Source organism: Teleopsis dalmanni, chromosome 1, assembly GCF_002237135.1.
Source record: "Teleopsis dalmanni isolate 2A chromosome 1, ASM223713v2, whole genome shotgun sequence".
Lineage (NCBI taxonomy): Eukaryota > Metazoa > Arthropoda > Insecta > Diptera > Diopsidae > Teleopsis > Teleopsis dalmanni.
In genome coordinates, this window is record NC_051846.1 from 95,655,777 (window position 1) to 95,664,357 (window position 8,581).

The window sequence follows — 8,581 nt, forward strand, 5'->3', positions numbered from 1 at the left end:
CAAAACAAGACAAAACATTTTTTTTTTAATTTTAATTTTCAAAGAAATTTTAATAAAAATAAGTCTTATAAACTATTTAAACTTGTATTAAATATTATTGGTAATACTTAAACTAGAAATGTATTATATATATAGCCAACCTTCTTTTACAAGAGTTAAAAATTTTTTTTTCATTGGCTTATTTATTGAATCTTTCTAAATAGAAATTAACAATTATTGAGCTATTGATGCTATTGATGCTATTGAGCTAGAGAATTCATATTTATCAATTATTTTCTTTAAAGTCAGTTTCGTGCAGTTGCAGAAGATAAATGTCGAGCTTGAACATTTGGATCCGACTTGAGTCTCCCTAGGCATTAAGGTGTATATTGGCAAATTAATTCTTCAACAGTTCGTAGATTTAGATCTTTGCGTAGATTTTTGTTTTTTACATACCACGGAGCACATGTTATTTGTCGGAGAATTTTATTTTGCACTTTCTGATTGTTTTCTATGTTTGTATGACACGCTGAACACCATAGTTCTATACCATGTACCTTTAATATTTATTTGTAAAATTTTTTTGATTAAATATATATACATTCATTTGTTATATCTTCTTTTACAATTATCACTAATTATATAATATTACCATTTTTGTTTCAACTATACATTGTATAATATAATATAAAATAAGTGAACTTTATATTACGGACCTTACTTAAATCAATAAGTTAAGTTTCATTGGAATGAATGTTAACTGATGTATTAAGAAAACAATTGAGCATTATCGGAATTTTTTTAAGCGGCATGTAGTAGATAGAAATGCGAGATTCCTAGCTAAGGGGTTAACATGTATTTAAGGGGTTATTGTATTTTTTTCTTATATTGTCATTTTTATCTTTAACTTAGAGAATTTCTCGATTTCGATAGATGCTTTCATTTCGAATATACCATGGGACATCAGTGATTGTTCTCAGTATTTTTGGCAGAGCTCTATGGATAATTTCAAAATTTGAAACACTAGCATTACCTTAAAGCTGAAGACTGTAAGCTCATATTGGTTTCAGGATGGTATTATATAAAAGAACTTTATACTCCAAGCACAGGGAGGATCTGTTATTAATGAGCCAATGCAATTGAGAGGTTTAGAGCTTCATTTGTATTTTTTTGGGTTCAATGTGTTTAGTAGCCTGTCTAAGTAAATACCTAAGTACGTTATATTATCTGCCTGTGGTATGGGAATGTTATTTAGTAAAATAGTTGGAGATATACTCCGATTAATGGTAAAAATGACGTGTGTACAATTTAGTTCATTAATTTTAATTCACTAATTTGACAACCATTTCTTTAAACAACACAAGCGCGATTGAAGTTGGTTTTAAGCTAACACAACGTTTTTATTTCGGCAGTCGTCAAAATTTCAGTACCATCGGCAAACGTTGTCATGATAACTGAATTACTTTTTCGAATATCTAATGTGTAAAGTACATACAAGATAAGGCTATGGGAATGGTTAATATTTTTTTTTAAAGCATCTGTTCTGTTAATATGATTCTAAAACTGAGTGAACGTTTGCAGGGACTAGATAGTGTATCTTGTAACATATATGAGCCCATCATGTCATACTTTGTCAAATGTTTGTTTTACATCGAGAAATATAGGCTTATTGGCTAATATGAGAAGGTACGAGTGGGATCTTTGACTGATTTATGAACCATAATAATCATGGATGTTTTCCACTCTGTTGGGTAAGAACCAAATTGAATGATGGCATTAAAAAGTCTTGTGATAAAATTAATGGCCAAAATAGGATTGAGTTTAAAACCGGAATTGCGTCCTTAATATCAGACTAGCACTTTATTCTTTAATTTTGTGTAAATGCGTGAACTAATGAACTATTTATATTTGATCCATTATGTGTAAATTAACAATTAATTACCTAGACTGAGTTTAGAGTTGTGATTTAGTATCAATACAATTCTTTATATTTAATATTTAATTTATATCTTTTAGTTTCAATATGACGTGTCCACGTGAACATTCTATCTAGATGTATTCCCAGATATTTCACAGAATGTGAAATATTTCCTTAAAGTTAAAGTTAAATGATTTTTCACGTCAGCTGAAATAGATGTGTTAGGCAGGAAATTATTGATTTGGAGATTTGCCTGAAAAACATTCCGCAGGTTTAAGACCAGAGTAGTTGCTTTGATAATTTTCTCTGGGTTTTTAGATATTTTTGTATTGTACAATACAATACAGGGTTTTAGTCACTACATTAATTTGCGTTTAGAGGTAGAAGAACGGTGTCTTTGTCAATTTCGTCTTGCATGCCACTTAGCAGAAACAAACCCATCCAAAGTTAATAGAAAGATTGGTTTTTTCATATTATCATGTTGAACAATAGAAGACTCAGCAGAAGCGTCAATTAGGGTGCAGAAATTTTAAGAAGAGTTCTTTCAACTTCTCCACCAAAGTTGCGTTAGTTAACAAATGATTTAGTATTGTAGTTTTGACCTTCGAAAATGTTTGTTATTTTTAAGATCACCGGGGAATGGGCTGAAGATAAATCATACGACGGATCAACGGAGATATGTTCCTTATTTAAACCCTTAATAACACCGAAATCGATCAAGTTAGAAGTTGAAGTGAGTAGACCACTACTCCAACGCTAAGTCCCTTTTAGAAGCCCATAGTGTTTCGACGCTAAGGCTAAATAAATCCGTAGAACGTATTGAGTAGATTTTATAACGCCTTTGATGTTTTGACGTCTTTGGCTAAAAACTAATTGAGTAGAATTGGAAAAATACCTTTGATGTTCTGACGTCTTTGGATAAAACTTATTGAGTAGATTTTATAACGCCTTTGATGTTTTGACGTCTTTGGCTAAAAACTAATTGAGTAGATTTGGAAAAAAAACTTTGATGTTCTGACGTCTTTGGATAGAACTTATTGAGTAGAATCAAGCTTAAAATAAATTATTTAAGAAAACTTTTTAATAAATAAATTTTAAAATAACAATCAAACAGCTTTTAATTTTCCTTGGTTTACCAGCTTCGAACTGGTCAATAAAACAAATTTATTGCAACGACCCGGACCACGACTGAGTAATACCTCAGCAAAATAAAACGACGAATCCGTGTCGTTACAACTGGTATCGGTTGACCAATATGTGGGATCTCCAGATGATATGACTTCGAGTCCCTTAACACTTCGTTTAATAATGTGTGTGACTGACACATAGATGGCGGCACTAATACTAAATGAATATTTTTTTTCGAAAGTGGCAACCTTTTTAGGCTTATTGTCAAAATCATATGTTAATCCGACCATTTATTTACAACCTACAGTGCTTTAAGTGACGCTACTTTTGAGTTTTCACAAAAAAAAATGAATTCAAAGCAATTCCGTATGCTGATTTATCATTGTTTTTTAATGAAAAAATATACTGTTCAATGCCAGGAATGGCTTGAAAAACATTATTCGGACTCTGCTCCATCAAAAAGAAGCATTTGTTATTGGTATACCGAATTCAAACGTGGTCATACAGACACCGATGACATTCCATCTACTGGACGGCCAAATGACGCTGTTATTCCGGAAAACGTTGAAAAAACACTGAAAATCATTATGTCCGACCGTAAAGTGAAAGTGAGTGAGATTGCTGACATTCTACAGATATCAGCAGGCAGTGTACACACCATAATACACGAACATTTGGGTATGAAAAAGGTGTTTTCCAAATGGGTGCCGCGTTTGCTCACACCGGAACAAAAACAATAACGAATCGATGATTCAAAGAGCTGTTTGGACATGTTTACGCGCAATAAGTCGGAGTTTTTGCGTCGGTACATCACGATGGATGAAACATGGATCCACCATTTCACTCCAGAGTCAAATCGGCAGTCTGCTGAGTGGCATGCAGCCGGTGAAAGCCGCCCAAAGCGACCAAAGACGCAGCAGTTGGCTGGCAAGGTTATGTCGTCTGTATTTTGGGATGCGCATTGAATAATATTCATCGACTATCTCCAGAAGGGGAAGACCATCAACAGCGACTATTATATAGCGTTATTGGAGCGTTTGAAAGACGAAATCCCAAAGAAACGGTCTCATATGGCGAAGAAAACAATTTTGTTCCACCAAGACAATGCACCGTGTCACAAGACGATGAAAACGATGGCAAAATTGAACGAATTGAGCTACGAATTGCTGCCGCACCCACCGTATTCTCCAGATCTGGCCCCCAGCGACTACTGGCTCTTCGCAGACCTCAAAAAGATGCTCCGTGGTAAGAGATTTGGCTCAAATGATGAAGTAATCGCCGAAATGAACGCCTATTTTGAAGGCAAAGAAAAATCGTTTTACAAAGGCGGTATCGAAAGATTGCAAAAGCGTTGGAATGATTGTATCTCCCTGAAAGGGGACTATGTTGATGAATAAAAACGAATTTTGGCAAAAAAATGTGTTCCAATTAGTTAGTCACACACATTATTGAACGAAGTGTTATTTAGTGCTGCATAAAGTTGTCTTCCTCGTGACGATATTAAATCGTGAGAAATGTAGCTTATATTCTTTATTTCGTGTCTAAAAATAACGACAATACTATTACTTTTATTTCGACGGCTAACAAAATAAATTGGGCTTTTTTAGTGTTATTATTTTGTTTTGTATATAAACCTGAATTAGCATTGTGAGATGAATTTTATATCTTTCACTGGTCTGTCTTTGTCTATTAATATAACAGTTTGTAACTTTAGTGCTGCGTAAGAGTAAATTTTCATACATTGGTTGTTATTGCTATTGCTACTGTAGTTGCTGATGTAGGATGTGCGGCTGAATAGTTTCTTCTTTTCTTCTAATGACTTTTTTTAGTTTACGAATTCATTGCTGGAATTCCGGTTTCAGTTTATTTTTGATATTCTCAAAAATTATTATCTTTTAATACATTTAAATATATTTAAAAGCTTTTATTTATTTTAAGTTTAATTTCTATTGGTTTTGATTTTTAAAAATACTTCTAAAATAATTGTTGTATTGTAAGATTTCTTCATTTTTGTCGTCCGTGTTGATTTTAAAATACATTTAAATTTTACTAGTGTGATTATAAAATAATGTTTTTTTAGCAACATTATATTATAGTTGAAATTATAGTTGAACATTTTATAAAAATTTTACCAGTTTCCATTGGTTGCCAATAATGTACTTTCGTTTTTCAAATGCAATAATAAACATATTCCAAGACAATAGACTTTGGGCAAAAACATGGAAATCACCAATATTTCTCTAGCGGCGTCACTAACAATATTATGCCTCTTTTTTAAGAGAAAGTTCGTATTAATGAAATGATGTCGAATTTCATTCGAAAGTTATAGGAATTTTACAACTAGCACTCAAGACCGTAATATTATAAATAACAAAGACCGTAATATTATAAAGACGTTGAAATTCATTCGAATTTTGTGAAACAATGTAGAATAAACATAGATTGTATAATAAATGTTGAGTGAAATGATTAAACATTTTTGTATCATTAATATTTGTTTGTTTTTTCAGATGATAATACTTACTATATTCATATGTAATTCAATTGAATTTTGTTGGTTTGCATTGTAATTTGAATGGTTGTGAGCAAAGTCGCAGTATATTACGATATGCAATATTATTTATTTTGTTTATTAGCAAGGCGAATTAGTTCTTCTTGTTTTTTTGTAATTAAATTTATATTTGTGCTTAATATGTCAAATATATTTGAAATATCTCTTCTGAAATCTGTATAATGTAGGTATTCGGGAAAAGGCTTGATAAATCAGGAATAAAAGGCAGAATTGTTTTCGATTACTGCAAATTAAGCGAATTACCAGTGACAACAAATATCCAACTTAAATCTTAATGCTCTTTTAGATAATTTAATTTTGGTTAATTCACAGCATTTGATTAAGCTACAAGTTTTCACCAAATTGAAGTTAAACAAGAAAATAGAACAAAAATGATATTTTCCGCACTTGCAAGACATTCGTATATTTCATTCGTATGACTTTTGGATTAACAAATGTTCATTCAACTCAGTGGTGACGCGTGCCCTATCTGGGCGGGTGTGCGACCCTTCTACAATGTTGTTTTTAGATTTACCACTTAAATTAAAAATGATAAATTGAAATATATAAGATGTTTTATTAATAATAACTATATTACATTAGGCAACAATATAATCGCAATATAACATTTAACAATTCATGAACAAAATAACATTATACATAATCACATAAGAATTAATAATTTATATATAAGTTTAATATTACATTCAATATGGAATAAATACAACTTTTCACATACTTCTTATAACACCAAACCAACCTTCTTCAAACAAAAGAGTTTGTGCTTTGAACCATACATGTTTATGCAGTGATTAAACAAAATCGTGATACGTTGCACTTGCAACGTATAAATGTGCGGCCAGCTACTCCGCACACAAAGCGGCTATTATCCGCTGGAGCAACAACTAAAAGGGGAGATATGAAATTTGAAAGAAATGAATGGTGATGTGAGCTGTAAACTTTAGCTGCACATCTAACCGCTTCGGTAAGTTAACATGTTGGATTGTTATACATGTAGTTGATATTCGAATAGAACAGAAAATTACTCTCATACAGTTCCCAATCTCTATTTCTCATATTTTAAGCTAGAGCACACGCACATTATTTTGTTCATTCTACTTTTGTGCACACTTATGACAGCAATTTATGAATGCAATTGCGTAAAGGGGAAAGACGAAATATGATAGAATTGTTTTGCGATGTGTGCTGCAAACTTATGAGTACAACTAATGACTATAGTAGCTAAAAGAAGCAAATTAATTGAGTTTTTATAGACAATTATATTTAATTGTTTTTGCTAAAATTTTAATCTTTAAATATATATATATGAAAATGTAATAAATAATATTAATTCTGGATGTAAAGATATTTAGGACGTGTGCGAGTTAGGCTAAGTTGCGTTCTAAATGAGGGAAATTCTAAGTTGTGCCGATAATGTACTGATGCGTCGATGCGTGTTGATAAATGGCTAAATGTGTGCAGTGCAAAAAATCCCAAAAAATTTCTCATTTGGTTTAGCATCAACTTAGCCTAACTCCCACACGTCCTTAATAAATTTATATATATAATTTGACAATTTGCAAATTACCCAACACCTCCGCACCTTTGAGCAGTCGTTACTGATTCAATTTTGAAAGGATTGAAGAATAAACTTCTAAAAAAATAGATAGTCTATAGTAAGTCTAACGACTTACGTCGTCTTTATGGACGATATATTGATATTCATAATGATCCTATTATATTTATACAAAACAAGACAAAACATTTTTTTTTTTAATTTTAATTTTCAAAGAAATTTTAATAAAAATAAGTCTTATAAACTATTTAAACTTATATTAAATATTATTGGTAATACTTAAACTAGAAATGTATTATATATATAGCCAACCTTCTTTTACAAGAGTTAAAAATTTTTTTTCCATTGGCTTATTTATTGAATCTTTCTAAATAGAAATTAACAATTATTGAGCTATTGATGCTATTGAGCTAGAGAATTCATATATATCAATTATTTTCTTTAAAGTCAGTTTCGTGCAGTTGCAGAAGATAAATGTCGAGCTTGAACATTTGGATCCGAATTGAGTCTCCCTAGGCATTAAGGTATACATTGGCAAATTAATTCTTCAACAGTTCATATATTTAGATCTTTGCGTAGATTTTTGTTTTTTACATACCACGGAGCACATGTTACTTGTCGGAGAATTTTATTTTGCACTTTCTGATTGTTTTCTATGTTTATATGACACGCTGAACACCATAGTTCTATACCATGTACTTTTAATATTTATTTGTAAAATTTTTTGATTAAATATATATACATTCAATTGTTGTATCTTCTTTTACAATTATCACTTATTATATAATATTACCATTTTTGTTTCAACTATACATTGTATAATATAAAATAAAATAAGTGAACTTTATATTACGGACCCTACTTAAATCAATAATTTAAGTTTCATTGGAATGAATGTTAACTGGTTTATTAAGAAAACAATTGAGCATTATCGGAATTCTAATTAATGGGTGGACGGTCAGATCTTTTTATGCGGCATGTAGTGGATAGAAATGCGAGATTCCTAGCTAAGGGGTTAACATGTTCTGTCAGCCTCTTATTGTATTTTGTTTTATTATTATCAATATTATCTTTAACTTAGAGAATTTCTCGATTTCGATAGATGCTTTCATTTCGAATATACCATGGGACATCAGTGATTGTTCTCAGTATTTTTGGCAGAGCTCTATGGATAATTTCAAAATTTGAAACACTAGCATTACCTTAAAGCTGAAGACTGTAAGCTCATATTGGTTTCAGGATGGTATTATATAAAAGAACTTTATACTCCAAGCACAGGGAGGATCTGTTATTAATGAGCCAATGCAATTGAGAGGTTTAGAGCTTCATTTGTATTTTTTTGGGTTCAATGTGTTTAGTAGCCTGTCTAAGTAAATACCTAAGTACGTTATATTATCTGCCTGTGGTATGGGAATGTTATTTAGTAAAA